Below are 15901 nucleotides of genomic sequence, written 5' to 3' on the forward strand. Positions count from 1 at the left end.
CCCAGCATAGCCACAGAATGTCCAGAGAGCAGAATGCAGGCCTCCTGTGTAATGATAGTCAGGCCCTAAGTTTCAGTCACGTTCAATGAAGCATGATGAGGGATCTTCTGTTTGGCTCAATTAATAAACTGGAATCATCACAGTATTCTTCTCTGTTTTTGGTTTCATTTATGTCTCTCTCTCTCTCTCTCTCTCTCTCTCTCTCTCTCTCTCTCTCTCTCTCTCTCTCTCTCTCTCTCTCTCTCTCTCTCTCACTCTTTCTGTCTCTCTCTCTTTCTCTCTCTCTCTCTCTCTGTCTCTCTTTCTCTCTCTCTCTCTCTTTCTGTCTCTCTCGCTCTCTTTCTGTCTGTCTCTCTCTCTCTCTCTCTCTCTCTCTCTCTCCTCTCTCCCCCTCTCTCTCTCTCTTTCTCTCTCTCTCTCTCTCTCTCTCTCTCTCTCTCTCTCTTTCTGTCTGTCTGTCTGTCTGTCTGTCTGTCTGTCTGTCTGTCTGTCTGTCTGTCTGTCTGTCTGTCTCTCTCTCTCTCTCTCTCTCTCTCAGGTGTGAACTCCTTCCAGGTCTACATGGCCTATAAGGACTTCTACCAGATGAGCAACAGTGAGGTACAGTGTGCTAGCTCGCCTACAGCAACACAGAATGTTGGTGAGCCCTACTCGGCTCTGCTTGGCCAGCATGTGAAACACAGTCCCGCCAAACTGTAATCAATGGAAAAAATGACCATGTCTGCAAATCATGTGGCCTATATGGAGGCACTGTGGTAATGCTAGACTCGTTTAAACTGGAGCAGCCCATGCAAGACTAATTTAGCCATGTTTTATAATAGCAGTGTGGTTTCCTATTTGTAGTTTGATGTGTGTGGACTGTGACCATTCACCTTACTATGTTCTATTCATGTTTGTACTATGTTCTAATCATGTTATTACTATATTCTATTCATGTTATTACCATGTTCTATTCATATTATTACTATGTTCTATTCATGTTTTACTGTGTTCTATTCATGTTATTACTATGTTCTATTCATGTTTCTACTATGTTCTATTCATGTTATTACTATGTTCTATTCATGTTATTATTATGTTCTATTTGTGTTTCTACTATGTTCTAATCATGTTTGTTCTAATTTCTAATGATGTTATTACTATGTTCTATTCCTGTTTCTACAGCTGTATGAGATCTTTACCTTCCTGGGAGAGATGGGTGGCATTGTGCAGGTCCATGCTGAGAATGGAGAGATCATCGCCGAGGTAACTCACCTGTCACAACAACCACCCACCCCCTCCTCTCTCCTCCCTAGTTTAACCTTTGACCTTTATCACAGTGCAGCCCCATACATTGTGCTGTTCCCCCAGACTAAACTGACCCCCATGTAGACTCTGTCAAAATGGAAGGGTGAGTGGTGAGAGTGGCTATTGCAGGAGTCACACTGACAGTAATGTGTGGATGCAGTTTATGTTAGTCTGTGTTATGACTGTAGAGTCCTGGGAGGGAGCTGGGTGGGCCTTAATAGCTGGTCTGGACTCCCTCAGAGACTTATGGTGTCTGGGATCTGTCTGGCAGGACAGTAAAGAGGCTTCCTTGCTGTCTGGGCCCCAGCTTTTAACCCACAACATAGTATCATGTCCCAACGATACCCCAAAGCTGTCCAGGGTGAATATGAGGGTGAATGTGAGGGTGAATATGAGGGTGAATAGCACTAACTAAACCTCTATGTCAGCCCTACAACAGTTAACCACTCATCACTCTCTCCCAGCCCGGACATCTCTCAATGCAGTGTGTTATTGATGCAGGGTTCAATACTTTCCACCATCTTTCTTTTTGGGGTGCTGGTGTGTGTTTATGTGTGCGTTCGTGTGTGTGTGTCAGAGTTGGGGGTGAATTAGTGTGAACATGGTCCCTCTGTCTGTCTGTCACAGGAGCAGGCACGCATGCTGGAGATGGGCATCACTGGACCAGAGGGACACGTGCTGAGCAGGCCAGAGGAGGTGAGGCTCTCTACATAATAAGGTTGTGTGTGTGTGTGTGTGTGTGTGTGTGTGTGTGTGTGTCTCTCTCTCTCTCTCTCTCTCTCTCTCTCTCTCTCTCTCTCTCTCTCTCTCTCTCTCTCTCGCTCTCTTTCTCTGTGGGTCTGTGCGTGTGTCTCTGTGTGTCTCAGCTGAATTTTGCAGTTGGGGTGCCCAGGACGGCCCTGGATGGGTTGTCATAGCCATAAGTCACATCCATAAGTCACATCCATAAGTCACAGCCATAAGTCACATCCATAAGTCACATCCATAAGTCACAGCCATAAGTCACATCCATAAGTCACATCCATAAGTCACATCCATAAGTCATAGCCATAAGTCACATCCATAAGTCACAGCCATAAGTCACATCCATAAGTCACAGCCATAAGTCACAGCCATAAGTCACAGCCATAAGTCACATCCATAAGTCACATCCATAAATCACAGCCATAGGTCACATCCATAAGTCACAGCCATAAGTCACAGCCATAAGTCACATCCATAAGTCACAGCCATAAGTCACAGCCATAAGTCATAGCCATAAGTCACAGCCATAAGTCACAGCCATAAGTCATAGCCATAAGTCACAGCCATAAGTCACAGCCATAAGTCACATCCATAAGTCATAGCCATAAGTCACAGCCATAAGTCACAGCCATAAGTCATAGCCATAAGTCATAGCCATAAGTTACAGCCATAACCTTACCAAGAGTACACCTCAGGATATTACAGTGGCGACGAGAAGTGTTGATGTGAACCCAGTGAGGTATAAATAAGTTCTCAGTTTCACCAACTACCAACGTCTAGGCTAACCAGCTAGCCTAACATCATCATGGCACTCATTGGACACATGTCTGTCGATATAAAGGAGGATTTTGATGAGTGACTGGCACTCTGGATGACTAATGATATTGCAGAGGAAAGTCAGTAATTGGTAGCAGGGCCTATGGATTGTTGAAAAGCTTGGTAGCCCCTAACAAACCGAGTGATAAAGACTGAGGTTAGGTTAGACTGACGATGAGGTTACCGAGGCACTGAGCACTCACTATAGGCCGCAGCCTTTGATCATAGCGGAAAGATTATGTTTACACCAACGTGATCAGAATGAGAGGGAAAGCATGGCTGTTTATGTCCCCCGTTTGCAAAAGTGGTAGGGAGAAATGGGCACCGAGCGAAAATGCTACTGTTGTGTAGAGAAACACAATTCTCAGGACTGTAGATACGAGTGCTCAGAACTAGGACTAGTAGCGCAAGTGTGCAGGAAAGCTAAAAAATAGCAACGAAGCAAAGATAATCACAGAAAGCAATGAGACAGGAGACAATGCAGATGATGACATGGAACTGTTTCCAGTGTTCAGAGCGACTGACACTACTCAAGGGATTGTTCTTGAAGTGAAACTGAAAAATACACCAGCTGAAATGCAAGTAGACACAGGAACTACAGTCACCATCATCTCAGAGAGCATGTAGGCTTTAGAACATCCCACTGGAGAAAACACAAATGCAATACCACTGTTCAGCAGACTCACAGTACCAGTGCAGTACACGATGCAATGCGGAAAGCTACCACTAGTGGTCGCCAAAGGCAACTAATGAGCAGTACCATGGAGAAACCCGGTTAAAACACATCCGGTTAGACTGGGAGAGTATTTTAAAAGTGAATGGGAAAAAAAGGCACTGTTCCTCAACAAAGTGTTGGAGAAACACAATCAGGTTTTCAAAGAGGGTTTAGGCTTGATCTAGGAGTTCAAAACGGACATGAAGATGAAACCAGAGGCCAACCCAAAGTTTCACAAGCCACGCCCTGTTCCTTACTCCTTTACGAGAAAAGGTGGAAAAAGAGCTGACAAGACTGGAGGGGGAGAACATAATCACCAAGTTACATCGTGGAGTACCTAGGCCACAGAAAATAAAGTCTCAGCCATTTTGGAGGCTGCATTATCACATAACCCAGATATTTTCTAGCACTGTTGAACAACTATGGCTGTATCCTGGCAAACAAGTCTACTGTCCTGAAGCCCTTCTACGAGCTGCTTACAAACAGTGGCAATGGAAGGAACAGAGCAAAGATGTCTTCCACAAAAGTAAGCGAATGTTGCTGGACAGTCAGTGTTTGGTGCACTACGACACCAAGAGACCCTTACGCTTGTGATGCCTCGTTGTAAGGGGTTGGAACAGTGATTTCACATGTTTTTGAGAACGGGGACTAAAAGACCCATAGCATTTGCCTCCTGAACCCTCAGTTCTAGTGAGAAAAACTAGGAGCAGATAGAGAAATAAGGGTTGGCTCTGATCTTTGGAGTTAAGAAATTTGACAAGTATCTTTATGGCCGTAGATGTACTTTTTATTTCCAGATCACAAACCATTCCTGTCCATCTTCAGATCGAAGACAGCCCACTGTGTCATCCTCAAGAATGACACCATTCTATCAGCCTACCGTTATGACATTAAATACCACTGCTCAGCCAATCACTTAAATGCTGACGCATTATCCTGGCTACCACTGGACGGAATGGAGGCACCGGAAACGGCTGGTAATGTCTTCTACTTTGCAGCGTGTGGACGACATACCACTTCCACTTCAAGCCACAGACATTGCCATGGGGACAAAGAGAGACAAAGTGAACCATGTGTGGTGGCCAGGGCTAGCTAAAGACCTGGAAAACATAGTGAACAATGTGTGGTGGCCAGGGCCAGCTAAAGACCTGGAAAACAAAGTGAACCATGTGTGGTGGCCAGGGCCAGCTAAAGACCTGGAAAACAAAGTGAACAATGTGTGGTGGCCAGGGCCAGCTAAAGACCTGGAAAACAAAGTGAACAATGTGTGGTGGCCAGGGCCAGCTAAAGACCTGGAAAACAAAGTGAACAATGTGTGGTGGCCAGGGCCAGCTAAAGACCTGGAAAACAAAGTGAACAATGTGTGGTGGCCAGGGCCAGCTAAAGACCTGGAAAACAAAGTGAACAATGTGTAGTGGCCAGGGACAGCTAAAGACCTGGAAAACATAGTGAACCATGTGTGGTGGCCAGGGCCAGCTAAAGACCTGGAAAACATAGTGAAGCATGTGTGGTGGCCAGGGCTAGCTAAAGACCTGGAAAACAAAGTGAACAATGTGTGGTGGCCTGGCCAGCTCAAGACCTGGAAAACATAGTGAACCATGTGTGGTGGCCAGGGCTATCTAAAGACCTGGAAAACATAGTGAAACATGTGTGGTGGCCAGCTAAAGACCTGGAAAAAATAGTGAACCATGTGTGGTGGCCAGGGCCAGCTAAAGACCTGGAAAACATAGTGAACCATGTGTGGAGGCCAGGGCCAGCTAAAGACCTGGAAAACAAAGTGAACAATGTGTGGTGGCCAGGGCCAGCTAAAGACCTGGAAAACATAGTGAACCATGTGTGGTGGCCAGGGCCAGCTAAAGACCTGGAAAACATAGTGAACCATGTGTGGTGGCCAAAGCCAGCTAAAGACCTGGAAAACATAGTGAACCATGTGTGGTGGCCAGGGCCAGCTAAAGACCTGGAAAACATAGTGAACCATGTGTGGTGGCCAGGGCTAGCTAAAGACCTGGAAAACAAAGTGAACAATGTGTGGTGGCCAGGGCCAGCTCAAGACCTGGAAAACATAGTGAACCATGTGTGGTGGCCAGGGCTAGCTAAAGACCTGGAAAACATAGTGAACCATGTGTGGTGGCCAGCTAAAGACCTGGAAAACATAGTGAACCATGTGTGGTGGCCAGGGCCAGCTAAAGACCTGGAAAACATAGTGAACCATGTGTGGTGGCCAGGGCCAGCTAAAGACCTGGAAAACAAAGTGAACCATGTGTGGTGGCCAGGGCTAGCTAAAGACCTGGAAAACATAGTGAACAATGTGTGGTGGCCAGGGCCAGCTAAAGACCTGGAAAACATAGTGAACCATGTGTGGTGGCCAGGGCTAGCTAAAGACCTGGAAAACATAGTGAACAATGTGTGGTGGCCAGGGCCAGCTAAAGACCTGGAAAACATAGTGAACCATGTGTGGTGGCCAGGGCTAGCTAAAGACCTGGAAAACATAGTGAACAATGTGTGGTGGCCAGGGCCAGCTAAAGACCTGGAAAACATAGAGAACCATGTGTGGAGGCCAGGGCCAGCTAAAGACCTGGAAAACAAAGTGAACAATGTGTGGTGGCCAGGGCCAGCTAAAGACCTGGAAAACAAAGTGAACAATGTGTGGTGGCCAGGGCCAGCTAAAGACCTGGAAAACAAAGTGAACAATGTGTGGTGGCCAGGGCCAGCTAAAGACCTGGAAAACATAGTGAACAATGTGTGGTGGCCAGGGCCAGCTAAAGACCTGGAAAACATAGTGAACCATGTGTGGTGGCCAGGGCCAGCTAAAGACCTGGAAAACAAAGTGAACAATGTGTGGTGGCCAGGGCCAGCTAAAGACCTGGAAAACATAGTGAACAATGTGTGGTGGCCAGGGCTAGCTAAAGACCTGGAAAACAAAGTGAACAATGTGTGGTGGCCAGGGCCAGCTCAAGACCTGGAAAACATAGTGAACCATGTGTGGTGGCCAGGGCTAGCTAAAGACCTGGAAAACATAGTGAACCATGTGTGGTGGCCAGCTAAAGACCTGGAAAACATAGTGAACCATGTGTGGTGGCCAGGGCCAGCTAAAGACCTGGAAAACATAGTGAACCATGTGTGGTGGCCAGGGCCAGCTAAAGACCTGGAAAACATAGTGAACCATGTGTGGTGGCCAAAGCCAGCTAAAGACCTGGAAAACATAGTGAACCATGTGTGGTGGCCAGGGCTAGCTAAAGACCTGGAAAACAAAGTGAACAATGTGTGGTGGCCAGGGCCAGCTAAAGACCTGGAAAACTTAGTGAACCATGTGTGGAGGCCAGGGCCAGCTAAAGACCTGGAAAACAAAGTGAACAATGTGTGGTGGCCAGGGCCAGCTAAAGACCTGGAAAACATAGTGAACCATGTGTGGTGGCCAGGGCCAGCTAAAGACCTGGAAAACATAGTGAACCATGTGTGGTGGCCAGGGCCAGCTAAAGACCTGGAAAACAAAGTGAACAATGTGTGGTGGCCAGGGCCAGCTAAAGACCTGGAAAACATAGTGAACCATGTGTGGTGGCCAGGGCCAGCTAAAGACCTGGAAAACAAAGTGAACAATGTGTGGTGGCCAGGGCCAGCTAAAGACCTGGAAAACATAGTGAACCATGTGTGGTGGCCAGCTAAAGACCTGGAAAACATAGTGAACCATGTGTGGTGGCCAGGGCCAGCTAAAGACCTGGAAAACATAGTGAACCATGTGTGGTGGCCAGGGCCAGCTAAAGACCTGGAAAACATAGTGAACCATGTGTGGTGGCCAGGGCCAGCTAAAGACCTGGAAAACAAAGTGAACAATGTGTGGTGGCCAGGGCCAGCTAAAGACCTGGAAAACTTAGTGAACCATGTGTGGAGGCCAGGGCCAGCTAAAGACCTGGAAAACAAAGTGAACAATGTGTGGTGGCCAGGGCCAGCTAAAGACCTGGAAAACATAGTGAACCATGTGTGGTGGCCAGGGCCAGCTAAAGACCTGGAAAACATAGTGAACCATGTGTGGTGGCCAGGGCTAGCTAAAGACCTGGAAAACATAGTGAACCATGTGTGGTGGCCAGGGCCAGCTAAAGACCTGGAAAACATAGTGAACCATGTGTGGTGGCCAGGGCCAGCTAAAGACCTGGAAAACAAAGTGAACAATGTGTGGTGGCCAGGGCCAGCTAAAGACCTGGAAAACAAGATACACAATGTGTGGTGACCAGGGCTAGCTAAAGACCTGGAAAACATAGTGAACCATGTGTGGTGGCCAGCTAAAGACCTGGAAAACATAGTGAACCATGTGTGGTGGCCAGGGCCAGCTAAAGACCTGGAAAACATAGTGAACCATGTGTGGTGGCCAGGGCCAGCTAAAGACCTGGAAAACATAGTGAACCATGTGTGGTGGCCAGGGCCAGCTAAAGACCTGGAAAACAAAGTGAACAATGTGTGGTGGCCAGGGCCAGCTAAAGACCTGGAAAACTTAGTGAACCATGTGTGGAGGCCAGGGCCAGCTAAAGACCTGGAAAACAAAGTGAACAATGTGTGGTGGCCAGGGCCAGCTAAAGACCTGGAAAACATAGTGAACCATGTGTGGTGGCCAGGGCCAGCTAAAGACCTGGAAAACATAGTGAACCATGTGTGGTGGCCAGGGCTAGCTAAAGACCTGGAAAACATAGTGAACCATGTGTGGTGGCCAGGGCCAGCTAAAGACCTGGAAAACATAGTGAACCATGTGTGGTGGCCAGGGCCAGCTAAAGACCTGGAAAACAAAGTGAACAATGTGTGGTGGCCAGGGCCAGCTAAAGACCTGGAAAACGATACACAATGTGTGGTGGCCAGGGCTAGCTAAAGACCTGGAAAACATAGTGAACAATGTGTGGTGGCCAGGGCCAGCTAAAGACCTGGAAAACATAGTGAACCATGTGTGGTGGCCAGGGCCAGCTAAAGACCTGGAAAACATAGTGAACCATGTGTGGTGGCCAGCTAAAGACCTGGAAAACATAGTGAACCATGTGTGGTGGCCAGGGCCAGCTAAAGACCTGGAAAACATAGTGAACCATGTGTGGTGGCCAGGGCCAGCTAAAGACCTGGAAAACAAAGTGAACCATGTGTGGTGGCCAGGGCTAGCTAAAGACCTGGAAAACATAGTGAACCATGTGTGGTGGCCAGCTAAAGACCTGGAAAACATAGTGAACCATGTGTGGTGGCCAGGGCCAGCTCAAGACCTGGAAAACATAGTGAACAATGTGTGGTGGCCAGGGCCAGCTCAAGACCTGGAAAACATAGTGAACCATGTGTGGTGGCCAGGGCTAGCTAAAGACCTGGAAAACATAGTGAACCATGTGTGGTGGCCAGGGCTAGCTAAAGACCTGGAAAACATAGTGAACCATGTGTGGTGGCCAGGGCCAGCTAAAGACCTGGAAAACATAGTGAACCATGTGTGGTGGCCAGGGCCAGCTAAAGACCTGGAAAACATAGTGAACCATGTGTGGTGGCCAGGGCCAGCTAAAGACCTGGAAAACAAAGTGAACCATGCGTGGTGGCCAGGGCTAGCTAAAGACCTGGAAAACATAGTGAAAATGTGTGGTGGCCAGGGCCAGCTAAAGACCTGGAAAACATAGTGAACCATGTGTGGAGGCCAGGGCCAGCGAAAGACCTGGAAAACAAAGTGAACAATGTGTGGTGGCCAGGGCCAGCTAAAGACCTGGAAAACAAAGTGAACTTTGTGTGGTGGCCAGGGCCAGCTAAAGACCTGGAAAACATAGTGAACCATGTGTGGTGGCCAGGGCCAGCTAAAGACCTGGAAAACAAAGTGAACAATGTGTGGTGGCCAGGGCCAGCTAAAGACCTGGAAAACATAGTGAACAATGTGTGGTGGCCAGGGCTAGCTAAAGACCTGGAAAACATAGTGAACCATGTGTGGTGGCCAGGGCCAGCTAAAGACCTGGAAAACATAGTGAACCATGTGTGGTGGCCAGGGCCAGCTAAAGACCTGGAAAACAAAGTGAACAATGTGTGGTGGCCAGGGCCAGCTAAAGACCTGGAAAACAAGATAAACAATGTGTGGTGGCCAGGGCTAGCTAAAGACCTGGAAAACAAAGTGAACAATGTGTGGTGGCCAGGGCCAGCTCAAGACCTGGAAAACATAGTGAACCATGTGTGGTGGCCAGGGCTAGCTAAAGACCTGGAAAACATAGTGAACCATGTGTGGTGGCCAGCTAAAGACCTGGAAAACATAGTGAACCATGTGTGGTGGCCAGGGCCAGCTAAAGACCTGGAAAACATAGTGAACCATGTGTGGTGGCCAGGGCCAGCTAAAGACCTGGAAAACATAGTGAACCATGTGTGGTGGCCAGGGCCAGCTAAAGACCTGGAAAACATAGTGAACCATGTGTGGTGGCCAAAGCCAGCTAAAGACCTGGAAAACTTAGTGAACCATGTGTGGAGGCCAGGGCCAGCTAAAGACCTGGAAAACATAGTGAACCATGTGTGGTGGCCAGGGCCAGCTAAAGACCTGGAAAACATAGTGAACCATGTGTGGTGGCCAGGGCCAGCTAAAGACCTGGAAAACATAGTGAACCATGTGTGGTGGCCAGGGCCAGCTAAAGACCTGGAAAACATAGTGAACCATGTGTGGTGGCCAGGGCCAGCTAAAGACCTGGAAAACATAGTGAACCATGTGTGGTGGCCAGGGCCAGCTAAAGACCTGGAAAACATAGTGAACCATGTGTGGTGGCCAGGGCTAGCTAAAGACCTGGAAAACAAAGTGAACAATGTGTGGTGGCCAGGGCCAGCTCAAGACCTGGAAAACATAGTGAACAATGTGTGGTGGCCAGGGCCAGCTCAAGACCTGGAAAACATAGTGAACCATGTGTGGTGGCCAGGGCTAGCTAAAGACCTGGAAAACATAGTGAACCATGTGTGGTGGCCAGCTAAAGACCTGGAAAACATAGTGAACCATGTGTGGTGGCCAGGGCCAGCTAAAGACCTGGAAAACATAGTGAACCATGTGTGGTGGCCAGGGCCAGCTAAAGACCTGGAAAACAAAGTGAACCATGTGTGGTGGCCAGGGCCAGCTAAAGACCTGGAAAACATAGTGAACCATGTGTGGTGGCCAGCTAAAGACCTGGAAAACATAGTGAACCATGTGTGGTGGCCAGGGGCAGCTAAAGACCTGGAAAACATAGTGAACCATGTGTGGTGGCCAGGGCCAGCTAAAGACCTGGAAAACAAAGTGAACCATGTGTGGTGGCCAGGGCTAGCTAAAGACCTGGAAAACATAGTGAACAATGTGTGGTGGCCAGGGCCAGCTAAAGACCTGGAAAACATAGTGAACCATGTGTGGAGGCCAGGGCCAGCGAAAGACCTGGAAAACAAAGTGAACAATGTGTGGTGGCCAGGGCCAGCTAAAGACCTGGAAAACATAGTGAACCATGTGTGGTGGCCAGGGCCAGCTAAAGACCTGGTTAACAAAGGGAACAATGTGTGGTGGCCAGGGCCAGCTAAAGACCTGGAAAACATAGTGAACAATGTGTGGTGGCCAGGGCTAGCTAAAGACCTGGAAAACATAGTGAACCATGTGTGGTGGCCAGGGCCAGCTAAAGACCTGGAAAACATAGTGAACCATGTGTGGTGGCCAGGGCCAGCTAAAGACCTGGAAAACAAAGTGAACAATGTGTGGTGGCCAGGGCCAGCTAAAGACCTGGAAAACAAGATAAACAATGTGTGGTGGCCAGGGCTAGCTAAAGACCTGGAAAACAAAGTGAACAATGTGTGGTGGCCAGGGCCAGCTCAAGACCTGGAAAACATAGTGAACCATGTGTGGTGGCCAGGGCTAGCTAAAGACCTGGAAAACATAGTGAACCATGTGTGGTGGCCAGCTAAAGACCTGGAAAACATAGTGAACCATGTGTGGTGGCCAGGGCCAGCTAAAGACCTGGAAAACATAGTGAACCATGTGTGGTGGCCAGGGCCAGCTAAAGACCTGGAAAACATAGTGAACCATGTGTGGTGGCCAGGGCCAGCTAAAGACCTGGAAAACATAGTGAACCATGTGTGGTGGCCAAAGCCAGCTAAAGACCTGGAAAACTTAGTGAACCATGTGTGGAGGCCAGGGCCAGCTAAAGACCTGGAAAACATAATGAACCATGTGTGGTGGCCAGGGCCAGCTAAAGACCTGGAAAACATAGTGAACCATGTGTGGTGGCCAGGGCCAGCTAAAGACCTGGAAAACATAGTGAACCATGTGTGGTGGCCAGGGCCAGCTAAAGACCTGGAAAACATAGTGAACCATGTGTGGTGGCCAGGGCCAGCTAAAGACCTGGAAAACATAGTGAACCATGTGTGGTGGCCAGGGCCAGCTAAAGACCTGGAAAACATAGTGAACCATGTGTGGTGGCCAAAGCCAGCTAAAGACCTGGAAAACTTAGTGAACCATGTGTGGAGGCCAGGGCCAGCTAAAGACCTGGAAAACATAGTGAACCATGTGTGGTGGCCAGGGCCAGCTAAAGACCTGGAAAACATAGTGAACCATGTGTGGTGGCCAGGGCCAGCTAAAGACCTGGAAAACATAGTGAACCATGTGTGGTGGCCAGGGCCAGCTAAAGACCTGGAAAACATAGTGAACCATGTGTGGTGGCCAGGGCCAGCTAAAGACCTGGAAAACATAGTGAACCATGTGTGGTGGCCAGGGCCAGCTAAAGACCTGGAAAACATAGTGAACCATGTGTAGTGGCCAGGGCTAGCTAAAGACCTGGAAAACAAAGTGAACAATGTGTGGTGGCCAGGGCCAGCTCAAGACCTGGAAAACATAGTGAACAATGTGTGGTGGCCAGGGCCAGCTCAAGACCTGGAAAACATAGTGAACCATGTGTGGTGGCCAGCTAAAGACCTGGAAAACATAGTGAACCATGTGTGGTGGCCAGGGCCAGCTAAAGACCTGGAAAACATAGTGAACCATGTGTGGTGGCCAGGGCCAGCTAAAGACCTGGAAAACAAAGTGAACCATGTGTGGTGGCCAGGGCTAGCTAAAGACCTGGAAAACATAGTGAACCATGTGTGGTGGCCAGCTAAAGACCTGGAAAACATAGTGAACCATGTGTGGTGGCCAGGGGCAGCTAAAGACCTGGAAAACATAGTGAACCATGTGTGGTGGCCAGGGCCAGCTAAAGACCTGGAAAACAAAGTGAACCATGTGTGGTGGCCAGGGCTAGCTAAAGACCTGGAAAACATAGTGAACAATGTGTGGTGGCCAGGGCCAGCTAAAGACCTGGAAAACATAGTGAACCATGTGTGGAGGCCAGGGCCAGCGAAAGACCTGGAAAACAAAGTGAACAATGTGTGGTGGCCAGGGCCAGCTAAAGACCTGGAAAACAAAGTGAACAATGTGTGGTGGCCAGGGCCAGCTAAAGACCTGGAAAACAAAGTGAACAATGTGTGGTGGCCAGGGCCAGCTAAAGACCTGGAAAACATAGTGAACCATGTGTGGTGGCCAGGGCCAGCTAAAGACCTGGAAAACAAAGTGAACAATGTGTGGTGGCCAGGGCCAGCTAAAGACCTGGAAAACATAGTGAACAATGTGTGGTGGCCAGGGCTAGCTAAAGACCTGGAAAACATAGTGAACCATGTGTGGTGGCCAGGGCCAGCTAAAGACCTGGAAAACATAGTGAACCATGTGTGGTGGCCAGGTCCAGCTAAAGACCTGGAAAACAAAGTGAAAAAACCATGTGTGGTGGCCAGGGCCAGCTAAAGACCTGGAAAACAAGATAAACAATGTGTGGTGGCCAGGGCTAGCTAAAGACCTGGAAAACAAAGTGAACAATGTGTGGTGGCCAGGGCCAGCTCAAGACCTGGAAAACATAGTGAACCATGTGTGGTGGCCAGGGCTAGCTAAAGACCTGGAAAACATAGTGAACCATGTGTGGTGGCCAGCTAAAGACCTGGAAAACATAGTGAACCATGTGTGGTGGCCAGGGCCAGCTAAAGACCTGGAAAACATAGTGAACCATGTGTGGTGGCCAGGGCCAGCTAAAGACCTGGAAAACATAGTGAACCATGTGTGGTGGCCAGGGCCAGCTAAAGACCTGGAAAACATAGTGAACCATGTGTGGTGGCCAAAGCCAGCTAAAGACCTGGAAAACATAGTGAACCATGTGTGGAGGCCAGGGCCAGCTAAAGACCTGGAAAACAAAGTGAACAATGTGTGGTGGCCAGGGCCAGCTAAAGACCTGGAAAACATAGTGAACCATGTGTGGTGGCCAGGGCCAGCTAAAGACCTGGAAAACAAAGTGAACAATGTGTGGTGGCCAGGGCCAGCTAAAGACCTGGAAAACAAAGTGAACAATGTGTGGTGGCCAGGGCCAGCTAAAGACCTGGAAAACATAGTGAACAATGTGTGGTGGCCAGGGCCAGCTAAAGACCTGGAAAACAAGATAAACAATGTGTGGTGGCCAGGGCTAGCTAAAGACCTGGAAAACATAGTGAACAATGTGTGGTGGCCAGGGCCAGCTAAAGACCTGGAAAACATAGTGAACCATGTGTGGTGGCCAGGGCCAGCTAAAGACCTGGAAAACATAGTGAACCATGTGTGGTGGCCAAAGCCAGCTAAAGACCTGGAAAACATAGTGAACCATGTGTGGTGGCCAGGGCCAGCTAAAGACCTGGAAAACATAGTGAACCATGTGTGGTGGCCAGGGCCAGCTAAAGACCTGGAAAACATAGTGAACCATGTGTGGTGTCCAGCTAAAGACCTGGAAAACATAGTGAACAATGTGTGGTGGCCAGGGCCAGCTAAAGACCTGGAAAACATAGTGAACCATGTGTGGTGGCCAGGGCCAGCTAAAGACCTGGAAAACAAAGTGAACCATGTGTGGTGGCCAGGGCTAGCTAAAGACCTGGAAAACATAGTGAACAATGTGTGGTGGCCAGGGCCAGCTCAAGACCTGGAAAACATAGTGAACCATGTGTGGTGGCCAGGGCTAGCTAAATACCTGGAAAACATAGTGTACCATGTGTGGTGGCCAGCTAAAGACCTGGAAAACATAGTGAACCATGTGTGGTGGCCAGGGCCAGCTAAAGACCTGGAAAACATAGTGAACCATGTGTGGTGGCCAGGGCCAGCTAAAGACCTGGAAAACAAAGTGAACCATGTGTGGTGGCCAGGGCTAGCTAAAGACCTGGAAAACATAGTGAACAATGTGTGGTGGCCAGGGCCAGCTAAAGACCTGGAAAACATAGTGAACCATGTGTGGTGGCCAGGGCTAGCTAAAGACCTGGAAAACATAGTGAACAATGTGTGGTGGCCAGGGCCAGCTAAAGACCTGGAAAACATAGTGAACCATGTGTGGAGGCCAGGGCCAGCTAAAGACCTGGAAAACAAAGTGAACAATGTGTGGTGGCCAGGGCCAGCTAAAGACCTGGAAAACAAAGTGAACAATGTGTGGTGGCCAGGGTCAGCTAAAGACCTGGAAAACAAAGTGAACCATGTGTGGTGGCCAGGGCCAGCTAAAGACCTGGAAAACATAGTGAACAATGTGTGGTGGCCAGGGCCAGCTAAAGACCTGGAAAACATAGTGAACCATGTGTGGTGGCCAGGGCCAGCTAAAGACCTGGAAAACAAAGTGAACAATGTGTGGTGGCCAGGGCCAGCTAAAGACCTGGAAAACATAGTGAACCATGTGTGGTGGCCAGGGCCAGCTAAAGACCTGGAAAACATAGTGAACCATGTGTGGTGGCCAGGGCCAGCTAAAGACCTGGAAAACAAAGTGAACAATGTGTGGTGGCCAGGGCCAGCTAAAGACCTGGAAAACAAGATAAACAATGTGTGGTGGCCAGGGCTAGCTAAAGACCTGGAAAACATAGTGAACAATGTGTGGTGGCCAGGGCCAGCTAAAGACCTGGAAAACAAAGTGAACCATGTGTGGTGGCCAGGGCTAGCTAAAGACCTGGAAAACATAGTGAACAATGTGTGGTGGCCAGGGCCAGCTAAAGACCTGGAAAACATAGTGAACCATGTGTGGTGGCCAGGGCTAGCTAAAGACCTGGAAAACATAGTGAACAATGTGTGGTGGCCAGGGCCAGCTAAAGACCTGGAAAACATAGTGAACCATGTGTGGAGGCCAGGGCCAGCTAAAGACCTGGAAAACAAAGTGAACAATGTGTGGTGGCCAGGGCCAGCTAAAGACCTGGAAAACAAAGTGAACAATGTGTGGTGGCCAGGGCCAGCTAAAGACCTGGAAAACAAAGTGAACCATGTGTGGTGGCCAGGGCCAGCTAAAGACCTGGAAAACATAGTGAACAATGTGTGGTGGCCAGGGCCAGCTAAAGACCTGGAAA

At 48.9% G+C, this 15901-nt stretch overlaps 1 pseudogene; it reads left to right on the forward strand.

The window, feature by feature from the left end:
* The window catches only part of LOC135550962 (dihydropyrimidinase-related protein 3-like), a 66973-nt pseudogene that overhangs the window by 22714 nt on the left and 28358 nt on the right, over window positions 1-15901 (forward strand).

The sequence above is a fragment of the Oncorhynchus masou genome, chromosome 12, assembly GCF_036934945.1.
Source record: "Oncorhynchus masou masou isolate Uvic2021 chromosome 12, UVic_Omas_1.1, whole genome shotgun sequence".
In the NCBI taxonomy this organism is placed as follows: Eukaryota; Metazoa; Chordata; class Actinopteri; order Salmoniformes; family Salmonidae; genus Oncorhynchus; species Oncorhynchus masou.